This window comes from Pimephales promelas, chromosome 16 (assembly GCF_988280905.1).
Source record: "Pimephales promelas chromosome 16, fPimPro1.hap1.1, whole genome shotgun sequence".
Lineage (NCBI taxonomy): Eukaryota > Metazoa > Chordata > Actinopteri > Cypriniformes > Leuciscidae > Pimephales > Pimephales promelas.
This window is the reverse complement of record NC_142784.1, coordinates 4795016-4817500: the sequence shown is the minus strand read 5'-3', so window position 1 is coordinate 4817500 and position 22485 is coordinate 4795016. Positions and strand designations below refer to the sequence as shown.

Genomic DNA, 22485 nt, shown 5'->3' with positions numbered 1-22485 from the left:
GCTGCCTGCCAGGGAGTACGGCTCCCTAACGACAAACGTTTTGTATTAAAACTAGTGCCTGCCCATTCTGTTAAAGGCCAGCGTTCAGTGAATGTACAAGTGTGTGCAAGTAGCCCAAACGTTCATTAATCAGGCTCGTTGGTCTAGGTGTATGATTCTCGCTTCGGGTGCGAGAGGTCCCGGGATCAAATCCCGGACGAGCCCAGCACTTTCAGAACAAGCAGCCATTTGGCTCATTTCGTTGCAGCACTGAGCTGAACTCAAAACTGTTGTGGTCTTGAAATCCTTGCTGCTGCTTGTGTTCATCTGTACTATAACTCAGCCCAGAATTTCTTTATTTAGAAAAGTGACAGTGTACATTAGTCAACATTCATGAATGCAGATGGACCCAAATTAGTCCCAAGGTTAGTTTTCATCGGTAGTGCCTTTGCCAGATGTTATTAGGCCTAAAACTAGAGAAAAGGGTAAAACATTACAAAAATAATAGAACTAGAACTTGTAAACCACTCTGGAAAAAAATAGTCCGAGGCCTGATCCGTCAGGCTCGTTGGTCTAGGGGTATGATTCTCGCTTAGGGTGCGAGAGGTCCCGGGTTCAAATCCCGGACGAGCCCTCTCACCTTTAGTGTGAGTTCAAGGATTCTCTGAGTCTGTTTGCTGTTGCTGCTTTTCTCTATCAGCCACTTCATATCTTGCCATTTATTGCAAGCCACATAGTACTTGACGTCACATGCATCGGCCAAATTAAAGTGTTTGCAGGCCTGTAGCTGTCGTAGTGGGATACAAACTATTTTATATCGCTCTTAATTGAATTACCGCTCTTTGGCAGAAACGCTGAGCACAGGTATACTTGTTGCTCTGGTAGGGCAGATGCACGGGCAGGACAGATCAGAACAGAGTGACGCACACAAAAACCCAACACAGCTATCAGAAGTTTGTCGGTTCTACGCTAATTCAGATCTTGCTGTCATCATGGCTAAAGGCTTGCTTTTGAATTTGTCGAACGGCAATCTTAAATGTAGCCCATTAATTCGACCCAGGTGGGAGTTGAACCCACAATCTCCAGCTACGGAGGCTGATGCCTTATCCATTAGGCCACTGGGCCTTGTCTGCCAAGCTTTGCGTTTGATCTGTAAAATGACTTCAAGTGGTTTCTTTCAGGTCGGGTTCCGTCTTTGAGGTGAACTTCAATGAATTTGTGGCGCCCTCCCGAAAGACTTGCTTTCGACGAGGCTCGTTGGTCTAGGGGTATGATTCTCGCTTTGGGTGCGAGAGGTCCCGGGTTCGAATCCCGGACGAGCCCAGTGGCTTTGGAACAAGCAGCCAGTTGGCTCTGACCTTTTGCAGCACTGAGCCAAACTCAAAACTGTCGTGGTTTTAAAATCCTTACTGCTTCTTGAGTTCACCTGTACTACTACAGAGCCAAGATTCAGCCGGACGAGAAGCGGATATTTCCTTACACAGAACGTACTCTGAATAGTTGCCTGCCAGGGAGTGCGGCTTCCTAACCACAAACGCTTTCTATTAAAACCAGTTCCCGCCCATTCTGTTGGAGGCCGGCGTTTGGTGACTTTACAAGTGTATGCAAGTAGCCCTTCCCTTCATCAGCCAGGCTCGTTGGTCTAGGGGTCTATGATGCTCGCTGTGGGTGCGAGAGGTCCAGGGTTCAAATCACGGATGAGGCCAGCAGTCTCCGCAGGAGCAGCCTGTTGGCTCCCTCCTTTGGAGCACTGAACCTAAATCAAAACTTCTGTGCTTTTGAAATCCTTAAGGCTGCTTGTCTTCATCTGTACTCCAATTTAGCCAAAAGTCAGCCAGGTGACAAGTGTTTATTTCCTTCACAGAACGTCTTCACAATCGCTGCCTGCCAGGGAGTACGGCTCCCTAACGACAAACGTTTTGTATTAAAACTAGTGCCTGCCCATTCTGTTAAAGGCCAGCGTTCAGTGACTGTACAAGTGTGTGCAAGTAGCCCAAACGTTCATTAATCAGGCTCGTTGGTCTAGGGGTATGATTCTCGCTTCGGGTGCGAGAGGTCCCGGGATCAAATCCCGGACGAGCCCAGCACTTTCAGAACAAGCAGCCATTTGGCTCATTTCGTTGCAGCACTGAGCTGAACTCAAAACTGTTGTGGTCTTGAAATCCTTGCTGCTGCTTGTGTTCATCTGTACTATAACTCAGCCCAGAATGTCTTTATTTAGAAAAGTGACAGTGTACATTAGTCAACATTCATGAATCCAGATGGACCCAAATTAGTCCCAAGGTTAGTTTTCATCGGTAGTGCCTTTGCCAGATGTTTTTAGGCCTAAAACTAGAGAAAAGGGTAAAACATTACAAAAATAATAGAACTAGAACTTGTAAACCACTCTGGAAAAAAATAGTCCGAGGCCTGATCCGTCAGGCTCGTTGGTCTAGGGGTATGATTCTCGCTTAGGGTGCGAGAGGTCCCGGGTTCAAATCCCGGACGAGCCCTCTCACCTTTAGTGTGAGTTCAAGGATTCTCTGAGTCTGTTTGCTGTTGCTGCTTTTCTCTATCAGCCACTTCATATCTTGCCATTTATTGCAAGCCACATAGTACTTGACGTCACATGCATCGGCCAAATTAAAGTGTTTGCAGGCCTGTAGCTGTCGTAGTGGGATACAAACTATTTTATATCGCTCTTAATTGAATTACCGCTCTTTGGCAGAAACGCTGAGCACAGGTATACTTGTTGCTCTGGTAGGGCAGATGCACGGGCAGGACAGATCAGAACAGAGTGACGCACACAAAAACCCAACACAGCTATCAGAAGTTTGTCGGTTCTACGCTAATTCAGATCTTGCTGTCATCATGGCTAAAGGCTTGCTTTTGAATTTGTCGAACGGCAATCTTAAATGTAGCCCATTAATTCGACCCAGGTGGGAGTTGAACCCACAATCTCCAGCTCCGGAGGCTGATGCCTTATCCATTAGGCCACTGGGCCTTGTCTGCCAAGCTTTGCGTTTGATCTGTAAAATGACTTCAAGTGGTTTCTTTCAGGTCGGGTTCCGTCTTTGAGGTGAACTTCAATGAATTTGTGGCGCCCTCCCGAAAGACTTGCTTTCGACGAGGCTCGTTGGTCTAGGGGTATGATTCTCGCTTTGGGTGCGAGAGGTCCCGGGTTCGAATCCCGGACGAGCCCAGTGGCTTTGGAACAAGCAGCCAGTTGGCTCTGACCTTTTGCAGCACTGAGCCAAACTCAAAACTGTCGTGGTTTTAAAATCCTTACTGCTTCTTGAGTTCACCTGTACTACTACAGAGCCAAGATTCAGCCGGACGAGAAGCGGATATTTCCTTACACAGAACGTACTCTGAATAGTTGCCTGCCAGGGAGTGCGGCTTCCTAACCACAAACGCTTTCTATTAAAACCAGTTCCCGCCCATTCTGTTGGAGGCCGGCGTTTGGTGACTTTACAAGTGTATGCAAGTAGCCCTTCCCTTCATCGGCCAGGCTCGTTGGTCTAGGGGTATATGATTCTCGCTGTGGGTGCGAGAGGTCCAGGGTTCAAATCATGGATGAGGCCAGCAGTCTCCGCAGGAGCAGCCTGTTGGCTCCCTCCTTTGGAGCACTGAACCTAAATCAAAACTTCTGTGCTTTTGAAATCCTTAAGGCTGCTTGTCTTCATCTGTACTCCAATTTAGCCAAAAGTCAGCCAGGTGACAAGTGTTTATTTCCTTCACAGAACGTCCTCACAATCGCTGCCTGCCAGGGAGTACGGCTCCCTAACGACAAACGTTTTGTATTAAAACTAGTGCCTGCCCATTCTGTTAAAGGCCAGCGTTCAGTGACTGTACAAGTGTGTGCAAGTAGCCCAAACGTTCATTAATCAGGCTCGTTGGTCTAGGGGTATGATTCTCGCTTCGGGTGCGAGAGGTCCCGGGTTCAAATCCCGGACGAGCCCAGCAGTTTCAGAACAAGCAGCCATTTGGCTCATTTCGTTGCAGCACTGAGCTGAACTCAAAACTGTTGTGGTCTTGAAATCCTTGCTGCTGCTTGTGTTCATCTGTACTTTAACTCAGCCCAGAATTTCTTTATTTAGAAAAGTGACAGTGTACATTAGTCAACATTCATGAATGCAGATGGACCCAAATTAGTCCCAAGGTTAGTTTTCATCGGTAGTGCCTTTGCCAGATGTTATTAGGCCTAAAACTAGAGAAAAGGGTAAAACATTACAAAAATAATAGAACTAGAACTTGTAAACCACTCTGGAAAAAAATTGTCCGAGACCTGATCCGTCAGCCTCGTTGGTCTAGGGGTATGATTCTCGCTTAGGGTGCGAGAGGTCCCGGGTTCAAATCCCGGACGAGCCCTGTCACCTTTAGTGTGAGTTCAAGGATTCTCTGACTCTGTTTGCTGTTGCTGCTTTTCTCTATCAGCCACTTCATATCTTGCCATTTATTGCAAGCCACATAGTACTTGACGTCACATGCATCGGCCAAATTTAAGTGTTTGCAGGCCTGTAGCTGTCGTAGTGGGATACAAACTATTTTATATCGCTCTTAATTGAATTACCGCTCTTTGGCAGAAACGCTGAGCACAGGTATACTTGTTGCTCTGGTAGGGCTGATGCACGGGCAGGACAGATCAGAACAGAGTGACGCACACAAAAACCCAACACAGCTATCAGAAGTTTGTCTGGTTCTTCGCTAATTCAGATTTTGCTGTCATCATGGCTAAAGGCTTGCTTTTGAATTTGTCGAACGGCAATCTTAAATGTAGCCCATTAATTCGACCCAGGTGGGACTTGAACCCACAATCTCCAGTTCCGGAGGCTGATGCCTTATCCATTAGGCCACTGGGCCTTGTCTGCCAAGCTTTGCGTTTGATCTGTAAAATGACTTCAAGTGGTTTCTTTCAGGTCGGGTTCCGTCTTTGAGGTGAACTTCAATGAATTTGTGGCGCCCTCCCGAAAGACTTGCTTTAGACGAGGCTCGTTGGTCTAGGGGTATGATTCTCGCTTTGGGTGCGAGAGGTCCCGGGTTCAAATCCCGGACGAGCCCAGTGGCTTTGGAACAAGCAGCCAGTTGGCTCTGACCTTTTGCAGCACTGAGCCAAACTCAAAACTGTCGTGGTTTTAAAATCCTTACTGCTTCTTGAGTTCACCTGTACTACTACAGAGCCAAGATTCAGCCGGACGAGAAGCGGATATTTCCTTACACAGAACGTACTCTGAATAGTTGCCTGCCAGGGAGTGCGGCTTCCTAACCACAAACGCTTTCTATTAAAACCAGTTCCCGCCCATTCTGTTGGAGGCCGGCGTTTGGTGACTTTACAAGTGTATGCAAGTAGCCCTTCCCTTCATCAGCCAGGCTCGTTGGTCTAGGGGTATATGATTCTCGCTGTGGGTGCGAGAGGTCCAGGGTTCAAATCACGGATGAGGCCAGCAGTCTCCGCAGGAGCAGCCTGTTGGCTCCCTCCTTTGGAGCACTGAACCTAAATCAAAACTTCTGTGCTTTTGAAATCCTTAAGGCTGCTTGTCTTCATCTGTACTCCAATTTAGCCAAAAGTCAGCCAGGTGACAAGTGTTTATTTCCTTCACAGAACGTCCTCACAATCGCTGCCTGCCAGGGAGTACGGCTCCCTAACGACAAACGTTTTGTATTAAAACTAGTGCCTGCCCATTCTGTTAAAGGCCAGCGTTCAGTGACTGTACAAGTGTGTGCAAGTAGCCCAAACGTTCATTAATCAGGCTCGTTGGTCTAGGGGTATGATTCTCGCTTCGGGTGCGAGAGGTCCCGGGTTCAAATCCCGGACGAGCCCAGCGGCTTTGGAACAAGCAGCCAGTTGGCTCTGACCTTTTGCAGCACTGAGCCAAACCTTAAAACTGTCGTGGTTTTAAAATCCTTACTGCTTCTTGAGTTCACCTGTACTACTACAGAGCCAAGATTCAGCCGGACGAGAAGCGGATATTTCCTTACACAGAACGTACTCTGAATAGTTGCCTGCCAGGGAGTGCGGCTTCCTAACCACAAACGCTTTCTATTAAAACCAGTTCCCGCCCATTCTGTTGGAGGCCGGCGTTTGGTGACTTTACAAGTGTATGCAAGTAGCCCTTCCCTTCATCAGCCAGGCTCGTTGGTCTAGGGGTATATGATTCTCGCTGTGGGTGCGAGAGGTCCAGGGTTCAAATCACGGATGAGGCCAGCAGTCTCCGCAGGAGCAGCCTGTTGGCTCCCTCCTTTGGAGCACTGAACCTAAATCAAAACTTCTGTGCTTTTGAAATCCTTAAGGCTGCTTGTCTTCATCTGTACTCCAATTTAGCCAAAAGTCAGCCAGGTGACAAGTGTTTATTTCCTTCACAGAACGTCCTCACAATCGCTGCCTGCCAGGGAGTACGGCTCCCTAACGACAAACGTTTTGTATTAAAACTAGTGCCTGCCCATTCTGTTAAAGGCCAGCGTTCAGTGACTGTACAAGTGTGTGCAAGTAGCCCAAACGTTCATTAATCAGGCTCGTTGGTCTAGGGGTATGATTCTCGCTTCGGGTGCGAGAGGTCCCGGGTTCAAATCCCGGACGAGCCCAGCGGCTTTGGAACAAGCAGCCAGTTGGCTCTGACCTTTTGCAGCACTGAGCCAAACTCAAAACTGTCGTGGTTTTAAAATCCTTACTGCTTCTTGAGTTCACCTGTACTACTACAGAGCCAAGATTCAGCCGGACGAGAAGCGGATATTTCCTTACACAGAACGTACTCTGAATAGTTGCCTGCCAGGGAGTGCGGCTTCCTAACCACAAACGCTTTCTATTAAAACCAGTTCCCGCCCATTCTGTTGGAGGCCGGTGTTTGGTGACTTTACAAGTGTATGCAAGTAGCCCTTCCCTTCATCAGCCAGGCTCGTTGGTCTAGGGGTATATGATTCTCGCTGTGGGTGCGAGAGGTCCAGGGTTCAAATCACGGATGAGGCCAGCAGTCTCCGCAGGAGCAGCCTGTTGGCTCCCTCCTTTGGAGCACTGAACCGAAATCAAAACTTCTGTGCTTTTGAAATCCTTAAGGCTGCTTGTCTTCATCTGTACTCCAATTTAGCCAAAAGTCAGCCAGGTGACAAGTGTTTATTTCCTTCACAGAACGTCCTCACAATCGCTGCCTGCCAGGGAGTACGGCTCCCTAACGACAAACGTTTTGTATTAAAACTAGTGCCTGCCCATTCTGTTAAAGGCCAGCGTTCAGTGACTGTACAAGTGTGTGCAAGTAGCCCAAACGTTCATTAATCAGGCTCGTTGGTCTAGGGGTATGATTCTCGCTTCGGGTGCGAGAGGTCCCGGGATCAAATCCCGGACGAGCCCAGCACTTTCAGAACAAGCAGCCATTTGGCTCATTTCGTTGCAGCACTGAGCTGAACTCAAAACTGTTGTGGTCTTGAAATCCTTGCTGCTGCTTGTGTTCATCTGTACTATAACTCAGCCCAGAATTTCTTTATTTAGAAAAGTGACAGTGTACATTAGTCAACATTCATGAATGCAGATGGATCCAAATTAGTCCCAAGGTTAGTTTTCATCGGTAGTGCCTTTGCCAGATGTTATTAGGCCTAAAACTAGAGAAAAGGGTAAAACATTACAAAAATAATAGAACTAGAACTTGTAAACCACTCTGGAAAAAATATTGTCCGAGGCCTGATCCGTCAGGCTCGTTGGTCTAGGGGTATGATTCTCGCTTAGGGTGCGAGAGGTCCCGGGTTCAAATCCCGGACGAGCCCTCTCACCTTTAGTGTGAGTTCAAGGATTCTCTGAGTCTGTTTGCTGTTGCTGCTTTTCTCTATCAGCCACTTCATATCTTGCCATTTATTGCAAGCCACATAGTACTTGACGTCACATGCATCGGCCAAATTAAAGTGTTTGCAGGCCTGTAGCTGTCGTAGTGGGATACAAACTATTTTATATCGCTCTTAATTGAATTACCGCTCTTTGGCAGAAACGCTGAGCACAGGTATACTTGTTGCTCTGGTAGGGCAGATGCACGGGCAGGACAGATCAGAACAGAGTGACGCACACAAAAACCCAACACAGCTATCAGAAGTTTGTCGGTTCTACGCTAATTCAGATCTTGCTGTCATCATGGCTAAAGGCTTGCTTTTGAATTTGTCGAACCCATTAATTCGACCCAGGTGGGAGTTGAACCCACAATCTCCAGCTCCGGAGGCTGATGCCTTATCCATTAGGCCACTGGGCCTTGTCTGCCAAGCTTTGCGTTTGATCTGTAAAATGACTTCAAGTGGTTTCTTTCAGGTCGGGTTCCGTCTTTGAGGTGAACTTCAATGAATTTGTGGCGCCCTCCCGAAAGACTTGCTTTCGACGAGGCTCGTTGGTCTAGGGGTATGATTCTCGCTTTGGGTGCGAGAGGTCCCGGGTTCGAATCCCGGACGAGCCCAGCGGCTTTGGAACAAGCAGCCAGTTGGCTCTGACCTTTTGCAGCACTGAGCCAAACTCAAAACTGTCGTGGTTTTAAAATCCTTACTGCTTCTTGAGTTCACCTGTACTACTACAGAGCCAAGATTCAGCCGGACGAGAAGCGGATATTTCCTTACACAGAACGTACTCTGAATAGTTGCCTGCCAGGGAGTGCGGCTTCCTAACCACAAACGCTTTCTATTAAAACCAGTTCCCGCCCATTCTGTTGGAGGCCGGCGTTTGGTGACTTTACAAGTGTATGCAAGTAGCCCTTCCCTTCATCAGCCAGGCTCGTTGGTCTAGGGGTATATGATTCTCGCTGTGGGTGCGAGAGGTCCAGGGTTCAAATCACGGATGAGGCCAGCAGTCTCCGCAGGAGCAGCCTGTTGGCTCCCTCCTTTGGAGCACTGAACCTAAATCAAAACTTCTGTGCTTTTGAAATCCTTAAGGCTGCTTGTCTTCATCTGTACTCCAATTTAGCCAAAAGTCAGCCAGGTGACAAGTGTTTATTTCCTTCACAGAACGTCCTCACAATCGCTGCCTGCCAGGGAGTACGGCTCCCTAACGACAAACGTTTTGTATTAAAACTAGTGCCTGCCCATTCTGTTAAAGGCCAGCGTTCAGTGACTGTACAAGTGTGTGCAAGTAGCCCAAACGTTCATTAATCAGGCTCGTTGGTCTAGGGGTATGATTCTCGCTTCGGGTGCGAGAGGTCCCGGGTTCAAATCCCGGACGAGCCCAGCAGTTTCAGAACAAGCAGCCATTTGGCTCATTTTGTTGCAGCACTGAGCTGAACTCAAAACTGTTGTGGTCTTGAAATCCTTGCTGCTGCTTGTGTTCATCTGTACTATAACTCAGCCCAGAATTTCTTTATTTAGAAAAGTGACAGTGTACATTAGTCAACATTCATGAATGCAGATGGACCCAAATTAGTCCCAAGGTTAGTTTTCATCAGTAGTGCCTTTGCCAGATGTTATTAGGCCTAAAACTAGAGAAAAGGGTAAAACATTACAAAAATAATAGAACTAGAACTTGTAAACCACTCTGGAAAAAAATTGTCCGAGACCTGATCCGTCAGCCTCGTTGGTCTAGGGGTATGATTCTCGCTTAGGGTGCGAGAGGTCCCGGGTTCAAATCCCGGACGAGCCCTGTCACCTTTAGTGTGAGTTCAAGGATTCTCTGACTCTGTTTGCTGTTGCTGCTTTTCTCTATCAGCCACTTCATATCTTGCCATTTATTGCAAGCCACATAGTACTTGACGTCACATGCATCGGCCAAATTTAAGTGTTTGCAGGCCTGTAGCTGTCGTAGTGGGATACAAACTATTTTATATCGCTCTTAATTGAATTACCGCTCTTTGGCAGAAACGCTGAGCACAGGTATACTTGTTGCTCTGGTAGGGCTGATGCACGGGCAGGACAGATCAGAACAGAGTGACGCACACAAAAACCCAACACAGCTATCAGAAGTTTGTCTGGTTCTTCGCTAATTCAGATTTTGCTGTCATCATGGCTAAAGGCTTGCTTTTGAATTTGTCGAACGGCAATCTTAAATGTAGCCCATTAATTCGACCCAGGTGGGACTTGAACCCACAATCTCCAGTTCCGGAGGCTGATGCCTTATCCATTAGGCCACTGGGCCTTGTCTGCCAAGCTTTGCGTTTGATCTGTAAAATGACTTCAAGTGGTTTCTTTCAGGTCGGGTTCCGTCTTTGAGGTGAACTTCAATGAATTTGTGGCGCCCTCCCGAAAGACTTGCTTTCGACGAGGCTCGTTGGTCTAGGGGTATGATTCTCGCTTTGGGTGCGAGAGGTCCCGGGTTCAAATCCCGGACGAGCCCAGTGGCTTTGGAACAAGCAGCCAGTTGGCTCTGACCTTTTGCAGCACTGAGCCAAACTCAAAACTGTCGTGGTTTTAAAATCCTTCCTGCTTCTTGAGTTCACCTGTACTACTACAGAGCCAAGATTCAGCCGGACGAGAAGCGGATATTTCCTTACACAGAACGTACTCTGAATAGTTGCCTGCCAGGGAGTGCGGCTTCCTAACCACAAACGCTTTCTATTAAAACCAGTTCCCGCCCATTCTGTTGGAGGCCGGCGTTTGGTGACTTTACAAGTGTATGCAAGTAGCCCTTCCCTTCATCAGCCAGGCTCGTTGGTCTAGGGGTATATGATTCTCGCTGTGGGTGCGAGAGGTCCAGGGTTCAAATCACGGATGAGGCCAGCAGTCTCCGCAGGAGCAGCCTGTTGGCTCCCTCCTTTGGAGCACTGAACCTAAATCAAAACTTCTGTGCTTTTGAAATCCTTAAGGCTGCTTGTCTTCATCTGTACTCCAATTTAGCCAAAAGTCAGCCAGGTGACAAGTGTTTATTTCCTTCACAGAACGTCCTCACAATCGCTGCCTGCCAGGGAGTACGGCTCCCTAACGACAAACGTTTTGTATTAAAACTAGTGCCTGCCCATTCTGTTAAAGGCCAGCGTTCAGTGACTGTACAAGTGTGTGCAAGTAGCCCAAACGTTCATTAATCAGGCTCGTTGGTCTAGGGGTATGATTCTCGCTTCGGGTGCGAGAGGTCCCGGGTTCAAATCCCGGACGAGCCCAGCGGCTTTGGAACAAGCAGCCAGTTGGCTCTGACCTTTTGCAGCACTGAGCCAAACCTTAAAACTGTCGTGGTTTTAAAATCCTTACTGCTTCTTGAGTTCACCTGTACTACTACAGAGCCAAGATTCAGCCGGACGAGAAGCGGATATTTCCTTACACAGAACGTACTCTGAATAGTTGCCTGCCAGGGAGTGCGGCTTCCTAACCACAAACGCTTTCTATTAAAACCAGTTCCCGCCCATTCTGTTGGAGGCCGGTGTTTGGTGACTTTACAAGTGTATGCAAGTAGCCCTTCCCTTCATCAGCCAGGCTCGTTGGTCTAGGGGTATATGATTCTCGCTGTGGGTGCGAGAGGTCCAGGGTTCAAATCACGGATGAGGCCAGCAGTCTCCGCAGGAGCAGCCTGTTGGCTCCCTCCTTTGGAGCACTGAACCTAAATCAAAACTTCTGTGCTTTTGAAATCCTTAAGGCTGCTTGTCTTCATCTGTACTCCAATTTAGCCAAAAGTCAGCCAGGTGACAAGTGTTTATTTCCTTCACAGAACGTCCTCACAATCGCTGCCTGCCAGGGAGTACGGCTCCCTAACGACAAACGTTTTGTATTAAAACTAGTGCCTGCCCATTCTGTTAAAGGCCAGCGTTCAGTGACTGTACAAGTGTGTGCAAGTAGCCCAAACATTCATTAATCAGGCTCGTTGGTCTAGGGGTATGATTCTCGCTTCGGGTGCGAGAGGTCCCGGGTTCAAATCCCGGACGAGCCCAGCAGTTTCAGAACAAGCAGCCATTTGGCTCATTTCGTTGCAGCACTGAGCTGAACTCAAAACTGTTGTGGTCTTGAAATCCTTGCTGCTGCTTGTGTTCATCTGTACTATAACTCAGCCCAGAATTTCTTTATTTAGAAAAGTGACAGTGTACATTAGTCAACATTCATGAATGCAGATGGACCCAAATTAGTCCCAAGGTTAGTTTTCATCGGTAGTGCCTTTGCCAGATGTTATTAGGCCTAAAACTAGAGAAAAGGGTAAAACATTACAAAAATAATAGAACTAGAACTTGTAAACCACTCTGGAAAAAAATTGTCCGAGACCTGATCCGTCAGGCTCGTTGGTCTAGGGGTATGATTCTCGCTTAGGGTGCGAGAGGTCCCGGGTTCAAATCCCGGACGAGCCCTGTCACCTTTAGTGTGAGTTCAAGGATTCTCTGACTCTGTTTGCTGTTGCTGCTTTTCTCTATCAGCCACTTCATATCTTGCCATTTATTGCAAGCCACATAGTACTTGACGTCACATGCATCGGCCAAATTTAAGTGTTTGCAGGCCTGTAGCTGTCGTAGTGGGATACAAACTATTTTATATCGCTCTTAATTGAATTACCGCTCTTTGGCAGAAACGCTGAGCACAGGTATACTTGTTGCTCTGGTAGGGCTGCTGCACGGGCAGGACAGATCAGAACAGAGTGACGCACACAAAAACCCAACACAGCTATCAGAAGTTTGTCTGGTTCTACGCTAATTCAGATCTTGCTGTCATCATGGCTAAAGGCTTGCTTTTGAATTTGTCGAACGGCAATCTTAAATGTAGCCCATTAATTCGACCCAGGTGGGAGTTGAACCCACAATCTCCAGCTCCGGAGGCTGATGCCTTATCCATTAGGCCACTGGGCCTTGTCTGCCAAGCGTTGCGTTTGATCTGTAAAATGACTTCAAGTGGTTTCTTTCAGGTCGGGTTCCGTCTTTGAGGTGAACTTCAATGAATTTGTGGCGCCCTCCCGAAAGACTTGCTTTCGACGAGGCTCGTTGGTCTAGGGGTATGATTCTCGCTTTGGGTGCGAGAGGTCCCGGGTTCGAATCCCGGACGAGCCCAGTGGCTTTGGAACAAGCAGCCAGTTGGCTCTGACCTTTTGCAGCACTGAGCCAAACTCAAAACTGTCGTGGTTTTAAAATCCTTACTGCTTCTTGAGTTCACCTGTACTACTACAGAGCCAAGATTCAGCCGGACGAGAAGCGGATATTTCCTTACACAGAACGTACTCTGAATAGTTGCCTGCCAGGGAGTGCGGCTTCCTAACCACAAACGCTTTCTATTAAAACCAGTTCCCGCCCATTCTGTTGGAGGCCGGCGTTTGGTGACTTTACAAGTGTATGCAAGTAGCCCTTCCCTTCATCAGCCAGGCTCGTTGGTCTAGGGGTCTATGATGCTCGCTGTGGGTGCGAGAGGTCCAGGGTTCAAATCACGGATGAGGCCAGCAGTCTCCGCAGGAGCAGCCTGTTGGCTCCCTCCTTTGGAGCACTGAACCTAAATCAAAACTTCTGTGCTTTTGAAATCCTTAAGGCTGCTTGTCTTCATCTGTACTCCAATTTAGCCAAAAGTCAGCCAGGTGACAAGTGTTTATTTCCTTCACAGAACGTCTTCACAATCGCTGCCTGCCAGGGAGTACGGCTCCCTAACGACAAACGTTTTGTATTAAAACTAGTGCCTGCCCATTCTGTTAAAGGCCAGCGTTCAGTGACTGTACAAGTGTGTGCAAGTAGCCCAAACGTTCATTAATCAGGCTCGTTGGTCTAGGGGTATGATTCTCGCTTCGGGTGCGAGAGGTCCCGGGTTCAAATCCCGGACGAGCCCAGCAGTTTCAGAACAAGCAGCCATTTGGCTCATTTCGTTGCAGCACTGAGCTGAACTCAAAACTGTTGTGGTCTTGAAATCCTTGCTGCTGCTTGTGTTCATCTGTACTATAACTCAGCCCAGAATTTCTTTATTTAGAAAAGTGACAGTGTACATTAGTCAACATTCATGAATGCAGATGGACCCAAATTAGTCCCAAGGTTAGTTTTCATCGGTAGTGCCTTTGCCAGATGTTATTAGGCCTAAAACTAGAGAAAAGGGTAAAACATTACAAAAATAATAGAACTAGAACTTGTAAACCACTCTGGAAAAAAATTGTCCGAGACCTGATCCGTCAGCCTCGTTGGTCTAGGGGTATGATTCTCGCTTAGGGTGCGAGAGGTCCCGGGTTCAAATCCCGGACGAGCCCTGTCACCTTTAGTGTGAGTTCAAGGATTCTCTGACTCTGTTTGCTGTTGCTGCTTTTCTCTATCAGCCACTTCATATCTTGCCATTTATTGCAAGCCACATAGTACTTGACGTCACATGCATCGGCCAAATTTAAGTGTTTGCAGGCCTGTAGCTGTCGTAGTGGGATACAAACTATTTTATATCGCTCTTAATTGAATTACCGCTCTTTGGCAGAAACGCTGAGCACAGGTATACTTGTTTCTCTGGTAGGGCTGATGCACGGGCAGGACAGATCAGAACAGAGTGACGCACACAAAAACCCAACACAGCTATCAGAAGTTTGTCTGGTTCTACGCTAATTCAGATCTTGCTGTCATCATGGCTAAAGGCTTGCTTTTGAATTTGTCGAACGGCAATCTTAAATGTAGCCCCTTAATTCGACCCAGGTGGGACTTGAACCCACAATCTCCAGCTCCGGAGGCTTATGCCTTATCCATTAGGCCACTGGGCCTTGTCTGCCAAGCTTCGCTTTTGATCTGTAAAATGACTTCAAGTGGTTTCTTTCAGGTCGGGTTCCGTCTTTGAGGTGAACTTCAATGAATTTGTGGCGCCCTCCCGAAAGACTTGCTTTCGACGAGGCTCGTTGGTCTAGGGGTATGATTCTCGCTTTGGGTGCGAGAGGTCCCGGGTTCAAATCCCGGACGAGCCCAGCGGCTTTGGAACAAGCAGCCAGTTGGCTCTGACCTTCTGCAGCACTGAGCCAAACTCAAAACTGTCGTGGTTTTAAAATCCTTACTGCTTCTTGAGTTCACCTGTACTACTACAGAGCCAAGATTCAGCCGGACGAGAAGCGGATATTTCCTTACACAGAACGTACTCTGAATAGTTGCCTGCCAGGGAGTGCGGCTTCCTAACCACAAACGCTTTCTATTAAAACCAGTTCCCGCCCATTCTGTTGGAGGCCGGCGTTTGGTGACTTTACAAGTGTATGCAAGTAGCCCTTCCCTTCATCAGCCAGGCTCGTTGGTCTAGGGGTATATGATTCTCGCTGTGGGTGCGAGAGGTCCAGGGTTCAAATCACGGATGAGGCCAGCAGTCTCCGCAGGAGCAGCCTGTTGGCTCCCTCCTTTGGAGCACTGAACCTAAATCAAAACTTCTGTGCTTTTGAAATCCTTAAGGCTGCTTGTCTTCATCTGTACTCCAATTTAGCCAAAAGTCAGCCAGGTGACAAGTGTTTATTTCCTTCACAGAACGTCCTCACAATCGCTGCCTGCCAGGGAGTACGGCTCCCTAACGACAAACGTTTTGTATTAAAACTAGTGCCTGCCCATTCTGTTAAAGGCCAGCGTTCAGTGACTGTACAAGTGTGTGCAAGTAGCCCAAACGTTCATTAATCAGGCTCGTTGGTCTAGGGGTATGATTCTCGCTTCGGGTGCGAGAGGTCCCGGGTTCAAATCCCGGACGAGCCCAGCGGCTTTGGAACAAGCAGCCAGTTGGCTCTGACCTTTTGCAGCACTGAGCCAAACTCAAAACTGTCGTGGTTTTAAAATCCTTACTGCTTCTTGAGTTCACCTGTACTACTACAGAGCCAAGATTCAGCCGGACGAGAAGCGGATATTTCCTTACACAGAACGTACTCTGAATAGTTGCCTGCCAGGGAGTGCGGCTTCCTAACCACAAACGCTTTCTATTAAAACCAGTTCCCGCCCATTCTGTTGGAGGCCGGCGTTTGGTGACTTTACAAGTGTATGCAAGTAGCCCTTCCCTTCATCAGCCAAGCTCGTTGGTCTAGGGGTCTATGATGCTCGCTGTGGGTGCGAGAGGTCCAGGGTTCAAATCACGGATGAGGCCAGCAGTCTCCGCAGGAGCAGCCTGTTGGCTCCCTCCTTTGGAGCACTGAACCTAAATCAAAACTTCTGTGCTTTTGAAATCCTTAAGGCTGCTTGTCTTCATCTGTACTCCAATTTAGCCAAAAGTCAGCCAGGTGACAAGTGTTTATTTCCTTCACAGAACGTCTTCACAATCGCTGCCTGCCAGGGAGTACGGCTCCCTAACGACAAACGTTTTGTATTAAAACTAGTGCCTGCCCATTCTGTTAAAGGCCAGCGTTCAGTGACTGTACAAGTGTGTGCAAGTAGCCCAAACGTTCATTAATCAGGCTCGTTGGTCTAGGGGTATGATTCTCGCTTCGGGTGCGAGAGGTCCCGGGTTCAAATCCCGGACGAGCCCAGCAGTTTCAGAACAAGCAGCCATTTGGCTCATTTCGTTGCAGCACTGAGCTGAACTCAAAACTGTTGTGGTCTTGAAATCCTTGCTGCTGCTTGTGTTCATCTGTACTATAACTCAGCCCAGAATTTCTTTATTTAGAAAAGTGACAGTGTACATTAGTCAACATTCATGAATGCAGATGGACCCAAATTAGTCCCAAGGTTAGTTTTCATCGGTAGTGCCTTTGCCAGATGTTATTAGGCCTAAAACTAGAGAAAAGGGTAAAACATTACAAAAATAATAGAACTAGAACTTGTAAACCACTCTGGAAAAAAATTGTCCGAGACCTGATCCGTCAGCCTCGTTGGTCTAGGGGTATGATTCTCGCTTAGGGTGCGAGAGGTCCCGGGTTCAAATCCCGGACGAGCCCTGTCACCTTTAGTGTGAGTTCAAGGATTCTCTGACTCTGTTTGCTGTTGCTGCTTTTCTCTATCAGCCACTTCATATCTTGCCATTTATTGCAAGCCACATAGTACTTGACGTCACATGCATCGGCCAAATTTAAGTGTTTGCAGGCCTGTAGCTGTCGTAGTGGGATACAAACTATTTTATATCGCTCTTAATTGAATTACCGCTCTTTGGCAGAAACGCTGAGCACAGGTATACTTGTTTCTCTGGTAGGGCTGATGCACGGGCAGGACAGATCAGAACAGAGTGACGCACACAAAAACCCAACACAGCTATCAGAAGTTTGTCTGGTTCTACGCTAATTCAGATCTTGCTGTCATCATGGCTAAAGGCTTGCTTTTGAATTTGTCGAACGGCAATCTTAAATGTAGCCCCTTAATTCGACCCAGGTGGGACTTGAACCCACAATCTCCAGCTCCGGAGGCTTATGCCTTATCCATTAGGCCACTGGGCCTTGTCTGCCAAGCTTCGCTTTTGATCTGTAAAATGACTTCAAGTGGTTTCTTTCAGGTCGGGTTCCGTCTTTGAGGTGAACTTCAATGAATTTGTGGCGCCCTCCCGAAAGACTTGCTTTCGACGAGGCTCGTTGGTCTAGGGGTATGATTCTCGCTTTGGGTGCGAGAGGTCCCGGGTTCAAATCCCGGACGAGCCCAGCGGCTTTGGAACAAGCAGCCAGTTGGCTCTGACCTTCTGCAGCACTGAGCCAAACTCAAAACTGTCGTGGTTTTAAAATCCTTACTGCTTCTTGAGTTCACCTGTACTACTACAGAGCCAAGATTCAGCCGGACGAGAAGCGGATATTTCCTTACACAGAACGTACTCTGAATAGTTGCCTGCCAGGGAGTGTGGCTTCCTAACCACAAACGCTTTCTATTAAAACCAGTTCCCGCCCATTCTGTTGGAGGCCGGCGTTTGGTGACTTTACAAGTGTATGCAAGTAGCCCTTCCCTTCATCAGCCAGGCTCGTTGGTCTAGGGGTATATGATTCTCGCTGTGGGTGCGAGAGGTCCAGGGTTCAAATCACGGATGAGGCCAGCAGTCTCCGCAGGAGCAGCCTGTTGGCTCCCTCCTTTGGAGCACTGAACCTAAATCAAAACTTCTGTGCTTTTGAAATCCTTAAGGCTGCTTGTCTTCATCTGTACTCCAATTTGGCCAAAAGTCAGCCAGGTGACAAGTGTTTATTTCCTTCACAGAACGTCCTCACAATCGCTGCCTGCCAGGGAGTACGGCTCCCTAACGACAAACGTTTTGTATTAAAACTAGTGCCTGCCCATTCTGTTAAAGGCCAGCGTTCAGTGACTGTACAAGTGTGTGCAAGTAGCCCAAACGTTCATTAATCAGGCTCGTTGGTCTAGGGGTATGATTCTCGCTTCGGGTGCGAGAGGTCCCGGGATCAAATCCCGGACGAGCCCAGCACTTTCAGAACAAGCAGCCATTTGGCTCATTTCGTTGCAGCACTGAGCTGAACTCAAAACTGTTGTGGTCTTGAAATCCTTGCTGCTGCTTGTGTTCATCTGTACTATAACTCAGCCCAGAATTTCTTTATTTAGAAAAGTGACAGTGTACATTAGTCAACATTCATGAATGCAGATGGACCCAAATTAGTCCCAAGGTTAGTTTTCATCGGTAGTGCCTTTACCAGATGTTATTAGGCCTAAAACTAGAGAAAAGGGTAAAACATTACAAAAATAATAGAACTAGAACTTGTAAACCACTCTGGAAAAAAATAGTCCGAGGCCTGATCCGTCAGGCTCGTTGGTCTAGGGGTATGATTCTCGCTTAGGGTGCGAGAGGTCCCGGGTTCAAGTCCCGGACGAGCCCTGTCACCTTTAGTGTGAGTTCAAGGATTCTCTGACTCTGTTTGCTGTTGCTGCTTTTCTCTATCAGCCACTTCATATCTTGCCATTTATTGCAAGCCACATAGTACTTGACGTCACATGCATCGGCCAAATTTAAGTGTTTGCAGGCCTGTAGCTGTCGTAGTGGGATACAAACTATTTTATATCGCTCTTAATTGAATTACCGCTCTTTGGCAGAAACGCTGAGCACAGGTATACTTGTTGCTCTGGTAGGGCTGATGCACGGGCAGGACAGATCAGAACAGAGTGACGCACACAAAAACCCAACACAGCTATCAGAAGTTTGTCTGGTTCTACGCTAATTCAGATCTTGCTGTCATCATGGCTAAAGGCTTGCTTTTGAATTTGTCGAACGGCAATCTTAAATGTAGCCCATTAATTCGACCCAGGTGGGAGTTGAACCCACAATCTCCAGCTCCGGAGGCTGATGCCTTATCCATTAGGCCACTGGGCCTTGTCTGCCAAGCTTTGCGTTTGATCTGTAAAATGACTTCAAGTGGTTTCTTTCAGGTCGGGTTCCGTCTTTGAGGTGAACTTCAATGAATTTGTGGCGCCCTCCCGAAAGACTTGCTTTCGACGAGGCTCGTTGGTCTAGGGGTATGATTCTCGCTTTGGGTGCGAGAGGTCCCGGGTTCGAATCCCGGACGAGCCCAGTGGCTTTGGAACAAGCAGCCAGTTGGCTCTGACCTTTTGCAGCACTGAGCCAAACTCAAAACTGTCGTGGTTTTAAAATCCTTACTGCTTCTTGAGTTCACCTGTACTACTACAGAGCCAAGATTCAGCCGGACGAGAAGCGGATATTTCCTTACACAGAACGTACTCTGAATAGTTGCCTGCCAGGGAGTGCGGCTTCCTAACCACAAACGCTTTCTATTAAAACCAGTTCCCGCCCATTCTGTTGGAGGCCGGCGTTTGGTGACTTTACAAGTGTATGCAAGTAGCCCTTCCCTTCATCAGCCAGGCTCGTTGGTCTAGGGGTCTATGATGCTCGCTGTGGGTGCGAGAGGTCCAGGGTTCAAATCACGGATGAGGCCAGCAGTCTCCGCAGGAGCAGCCTGTTGGCTCCCTCCTTTGGAGCACTGAACCTAAATCAAAACTTCTGTGCTTTTGAAATCCTTAAGGCTGCTTGTCTTCATCTGTACTCCAATTTAGCCAAAAGTCAGCCAGGTGACAAGTGTTTATTTCCTTCACAGAACATCTTCACAATCGCTGCCTGCCAGGGAGTACGGCTCCCTAACGACAAACGTTTTGTATTAAAACTAGTGCCTGCCCATTCTGTTAAAGGCCAGCGTTCAGTGACTGTACAAGTGTGTGCAAGTAGCCCAAACGTTCATTAATCAGGCTCGTTGGTCTAGGGGTATGATTCTCGCTTCGGGTGCGAGAGGTCCCGGGTTCAAATCCCGGACGAGCCCAGCAGTTTCAGAACAAGCAGCCATTTGGCTCATTTCGTTGCAGCACTGAGCTGAACTCAAAACTGTTGTGGTCTTGAAATCCTTGCTGCTGCTTGTGTTCATCTGTACTATAACTCAGCCCAGAATTTCTTTATTTAGAAAAGTGACAGTGTACATTAGTCAACATTCATGAATGCAGATGGACCCAAATTAGTCCCAAGGTTAGTTTTCATCGGTAGTGCCTTTGCCAGATGTTATTAGGCCTAAAACTAGAGAAAAGGGTAAAACATTACAAAAATAATAGAACTAGAACTTGTAAACCACTCTGGAAAAAAAATTGTCCGAGACCTGATCCGTCAGGCTCGTTGGTCTAGGGGTATGATTCTCGCTTAGGGTGCGAGAGGTCCCGGGTTCAAATCCCGGACGAGCCCTGTCACCTTTAGTGTGAGTTCAAGGATTCTCTGACTCTGTTTGCTGTTGCTGCTTTTCTCTATCAGCCACTTCATATCTTGCCATTTATTGCCAGCCACATAGTACTTGACGTCACATGCATCGGCCAAATTTAAGTGTTTGCAGGCCTGTAGCTGTCGTAGTGGGATACAAACTATTTTATATCGCTCTTAATTGAATTACCGCTCTTTGGCAGAAACGCTGAGCACAGGTATACTTGTTTCTCTGGTAGGGCTGATGCACGGGCAGGACAGATCAGAACAGAGTGACGCACACAAAAACCCAACACAGCTATCAGAAGTTTGTCTGGTTCTACGCTAATTCAGATCTTGCTGTCATCATGGCTAAAGGCTTGCTTTTGAATTTGTCGAACGGCAATCTTAAATGTAGCCCCTTAATTCGACCCAGGTGGGACTTGAACCCACAATCTCCAGCTCCGGAGGCTTATGCCTTATCCATTAGGCCACTGGGCCTTGTCTGCCAAGCTTCGCTTTTGATCTGTAAAATGACTTCAAGTGGTTTCTTTCAGGTCGGGTTCCGTCTTTGAGGTGAACTTCAATGAATTTGTGGCGCCCTCCCGAAAGACTTGCTTTCGACGAGGCTCGTTGGTCTAGGGGTATGATTCTCGCTTTGGGTGCGAGAGGTCCCGGGTTCAAATCCCGGACGAGCCCAGCGGCTTTGGAACAAGCAGCCAGTTGGCTCTGACCTTCTGCAGCACTGAGCCAAACTCAAAACTGTCGTGGTTTTAAAATCCTTACTGCTTCTTGAGTTCACCTGTACTACTACAGAGCCAAGATTCAGCCGGACGAGAAGCGGATATTTCCTTACACAGAACGTACTCTGAATAGTTGCCTGCCAGGGAGTGTGGCTTCCTAACCACAAACGCTTTCTATTAAAACCAGTTCCCGCCCATTCTGTTGGAGGCCGGCGTTTGGTGACTTTACAAGTGTATGCAAGTAGCCCTTCCCTTCATCAGCCAGGCTCGTTGGTCTAGGGGTATATGATTCTCGCTGTGGGTGCGAGAGGTCCAGGGTTCAAATCACGGATGAGGCCAGCAGTCTCCGCAGGAGCAGCCTGTTGGCTCCCTCCTTTGGAGCACTGAACCTAAATCAAAACTTCTGTGCTTTTGAAATCCTTAAGGCTGCTTGTCTTCATCTGTACTCCAATTTGGCCAAAAGTCAGCCAGGTGACAAGTGTTTATTTCCTTCACAGAACGTCCTCACAATCGCTGCCTGCCAGGGAGTACGGCTCCCTAACGACAAACGTTTTGTATTAAAACTAGTGCCTGCCCATTCTGTTAAAGGCCAGCGTTCAGTGACTGTACAAGTGTGTGCAAGTAGCCCAAACGTTCATTAATCAGGCTCGTTGGTCTAGGGGTATGATTCTCGCTTCGGGTGCGAGAGGTCCCGGGATCAAATCCCGGACGAGCCCAGCACTTTCAGAACAAGCAGCCATTTGGCTCATTTCGTTGCAGCACTGAGCTGAACTCAAAACTGTTGTGGTCTTGAAATCCTTGCTGCTGCTTGTGTTCATCTGTACTATAACTCAGCCCAGAATTTCTTTATTTAGAAAAGTGACAGTGTACATTAGTCAACATTCATGAATGCAGATGGACCCAAATTAGTCCCAAGGTTAGTTTTCATCGGTAGTGCCTTTACCAGATGTTATTAGGCCTAAAACTAGAGAAAAGGGTAAAACATTACAAAAATAATAGAACTAGAACTTGTAAACCACTCTGGAAAAAAATAGTCCGAGGCCTGATCCGTCAGGCTCGTTGGTCTAGGGGTATGATTCTCGCTTAGGGTGCGAGAGGTCCCGGGTTCAAGTCCCGGACGAGCCCTGTCACCTTTAGTGTGAGTTCAAGGATTCTCTGACTCTGTTTGCTGTTGCTGCTTTTCTCTATCAGCCACTTCATATCTTGCCATTTATTGCAAGCCACATAGTACTTGACGTCACATGCATCGGCCAAATTTAAGTGTTTGCAGGCCTGTAGCTGTCGTAGTGGGATACAAACTATTTTATATCGCTCTTAATTGAATTACCGCTCTTTGGCAGAAACGCTGAGCACAGGTATACTTGTTGCTCTGGTAGGGCTGATG

At 47.8% G+C, this 22485-nt stretch overlaps 1 protein-coding gene and 40 non-coding genes across 41 annotated transcripts in view; 30 read left to right on the top strand and 11 right to left on the bottom strand.

The window, feature by feature from the left end:
- Positions 1–22485, bottom strand: part of LOC148971945 (uncharacterized) — a 443851-nt gene that overhangs the window by 231486 nt on the left and 189880 nt on the right. The gene's annotated exons all lie outside the window — the stretch shown is intronic.
- trnap-cgg (transfer RNA proline (anticodon CGG)) lies at positions 133–204 on the top strand. The gene has a single exon. It is a non-coding gene; the product is annotated as a tRNA-Pro (tRNA).
- Positions 542–613, top strand: trnap-agg (transfer RNA proline (anticodon AGG)). The gene has a single exon. It is a non-coding gene; the product is annotated as a tRNA-Pro (tRNA).
- On the bottom strand, positions 1032–1104 carry trnar-ccg (transfer RNA arginine (anticodon CCG)). Its single transcript has one exon. It is a non-coding gene; the product is annotated as a tRNA-Arg (tRNA).
- trnap-ugg (transfer RNA proline (anticodon UGG)) lies at positions 1231–1302 on the top strand. The gene has a single exon. It is a non-coding gene; the product is annotated as a tRNA-Pro (tRNA).
- trnap-cgg (transfer RNA proline (anticodon CGG)) lies at positions 1991–2062 on the top strand. Its single transcript has one exon. It is a non-coding gene; the product is annotated as a tRNA-Pro (tRNA).
- On the top strand, positions 2400–2471 carry trnap-agg (transfer RNA proline (anticodon AGG)). The gene has a single exon. It is a non-coding gene; the product is annotated as a tRNA-Pro (tRNA).
- Positions 2890–2962, bottom strand: trnar-ccg (transfer RNA arginine (anticodon CCG)). Its single transcript has one exon. It is a non-coding gene; the product is annotated as a tRNA-Arg (tRNA).
- Positions 3089–3160, top strand: trnap-ugg (transfer RNA proline (anticodon UGG)). The gene has a single exon. It is a non-coding gene; the product is annotated as a tRNA-Pro (tRNA).
- Positions 3849–3920, top strand: trnap-cgg (transfer RNA proline (anticodon CGG)). The gene has a single exon. It is a non-coding gene; the product is annotated as a tRNA-Pro (tRNA).
- trnar-ccg (transfer RNA arginine (anticodon CCG)) lies at positions 4749–4821 on the bottom strand. The gene has a single exon. It is a non-coding gene; the product is annotated as a tRNA-Arg (tRNA).
- trnap-ugg (transfer RNA proline (anticodon UGG)) lies at positions 4948–5019 on the top strand. The gene has a single exon. It is a non-coding gene; the product is annotated as a tRNA-Pro (tRNA).
- On the top strand, positions 5708–5779 carry trnap-cgg (transfer RNA proline (anticodon CGG)). Its single transcript has one exon. It is a non-coding gene; the product is annotated as a tRNA-Pro (tRNA).
- trnap-cgg (transfer RNA proline (anticodon CGG)) lies at positions 6469–6540 on the top strand. Its single transcript has one exon. It is a non-coding gene; the product is annotated as a tRNA-Pro (tRNA).
- On the top strand, positions 7229–7300 carry trnap-cgg (transfer RNA proline (anticodon CGG)). Its single transcript has one exon. It is a non-coding gene; the product is annotated as a tRNA-Pro (tRNA).
- On the top strand, positions 7639–7710 carry trnap-agg (transfer RNA proline (anticodon AGG)). Its single transcript has one exon. It is a non-coding gene; the product is annotated as a tRNA-Pro (tRNA).
- On the bottom strand, positions 8111–8183 carry trnar-ccg (transfer RNA arginine (anticodon CCG)). The gene has a single exon. It is a non-coding gene; the product is annotated as a tRNA-Arg (tRNA).
- Positions 8310–8381, top strand: trnap-ugg (transfer RNA proline (anticodon UGG)). Its single transcript has one exon. It is a non-coding gene; the product is annotated as a tRNA-Pro (tRNA).
- On the top strand, positions 9070–9141 carry trnap-cgg (transfer RNA proline (anticodon CGG)). The gene has a single exon. It is a non-coding gene; the product is annotated as a tRNA-Pro (tRNA).
- Positions 9970–10042, bottom strand: trnar-ccg (transfer RNA arginine (anticodon CCG)). Its single transcript has one exon. It is a non-coding gene; the product is annotated as a tRNA-Arg (tRNA).
- On the top strand, positions 10169–10240 carry trnap-ugg (transfer RNA proline (anticodon UGG)). Its single transcript has one exon. It is a non-coding gene; the product is annotated as a tRNA-Pro (tRNA).
- trnap-cgg (transfer RNA proline (anticodon CGG)) lies at positions 10929–11000 on the top strand. Its single transcript has one exon. It is a non-coding gene; the product is annotated as a tRNA-Pro (tRNA).
- trnap-cgg (transfer RNA proline (anticodon CGG)) lies at positions 11690–11761 on the top strand. The gene has a single exon. It is a non-coding gene; the product is annotated as a tRNA-Pro (tRNA).
- Positions 12099–12170, top strand: trnap-agg (transfer RNA proline (anticodon AGG)). The gene has a single exon. It is a non-coding gene; the product is annotated as a tRNA-Pro (tRNA).
- On the bottom strand, positions 12590–12662 carry trnar-ccg (transfer RNA arginine (anticodon CCG)). Its single transcript has one exon. It is a non-coding gene; the product is annotated as a tRNA-Arg (tRNA).
- On the top strand, positions 12789–12860 carry trnap-ugg (transfer RNA proline (anticodon UGG)). Its single transcript has one exon. It is a non-coding gene; the product is annotated as a tRNA-Pro (tRNA).
- Positions 13549–13620, top strand: trnap-cgg (transfer RNA proline (anticodon CGG)). The gene has a single exon. It is a non-coding gene; the product is annotated as a tRNA-Pro (tRNA).
- trnar-ccg (transfer RNA arginine (anticodon CCG)) lies at positions 14449–14521 on the bottom strand. Its single transcript has one exon. It is a non-coding gene; the product is annotated as a tRNA-Arg (tRNA).
- Positions 14648–14719, top strand: trnap-ugg (transfer RNA proline (anticodon UGG)). Its single transcript has one exon. It is a non-coding gene; the product is annotated as a tRNA-Pro (tRNA).
- trnap-cgg (transfer RNA proline (anticodon CGG)) lies at positions 15408–15479 on the top strand. The gene has a single exon. It is a non-coding gene; the product is annotated as a tRNA-Pro (tRNA).
- On the top strand, positions 16168–16239 carry trnap-cgg (transfer RNA proline (anticodon CGG)). Its single transcript has one exon. It is a non-coding gene; the product is annotated as a tRNA-Pro (tRNA).
- trnar-ccg (transfer RNA arginine (anticodon CCG)) lies at positions 17068–17140 on the bottom strand. The gene has a single exon. It is a non-coding gene; the product is annotated as a tRNA-Arg (tRNA).
- On the top strand, positions 17267–17338 carry trnap-ugg (transfer RNA proline (anticodon UGG)). Its single transcript has one exon. It is a non-coding gene; the product is annotated as a tRNA-Pro (tRNA).
- On the top strand, positions 18027–18098 carry trnap-cgg (transfer RNA proline (anticodon CGG)). The gene has a single exon. It is a non-coding gene; the product is annotated as a tRNA-Pro (tRNA).
- On the bottom strand, positions 18927–18999 carry trnar-ccg (transfer RNA arginine (anticodon CCG)). Its single transcript has one exon. It is a non-coding gene; the product is annotated as a tRNA-Arg (tRNA).
- On the top strand, positions 19126–19197 carry trnap-ugg (transfer RNA proline (anticodon UGG)). The gene has a single exon. It is a non-coding gene; the product is annotated as a tRNA-Pro (tRNA).
- trnap-cgg (transfer RNA proline (anticodon CGG)) lies at positions 19886–19957 on the top strand. The gene has a single exon. It is a non-coding gene; the product is annotated as a tRNA-Pro (tRNA).
- Positions 20296–20367, top strand: trnap-agg (transfer RNA proline (anticodon AGG)). Its single transcript has one exon. It is a non-coding gene; the product is annotated as a tRNA-Pro (tRNA).
- Positions 20787–20859, bottom strand: trnar-ccg (transfer RNA arginine (anticodon CCG)). The gene has a single exon. It is a non-coding gene; the product is annotated as a tRNA-Arg (tRNA).
- trnap-ugg (transfer RNA proline (anticodon UGG)) lies at positions 20986–21057 on the top strand. The gene has a single exon. It is a non-coding gene; the product is annotated as a tRNA-Pro (tRNA).
- trnap-cgg (transfer RNA proline (anticodon CGG)) lies at positions 21746–21817 on the top strand. Its single transcript has one exon. It is a non-coding gene; the product is annotated as a tRNA-Pro (tRNA).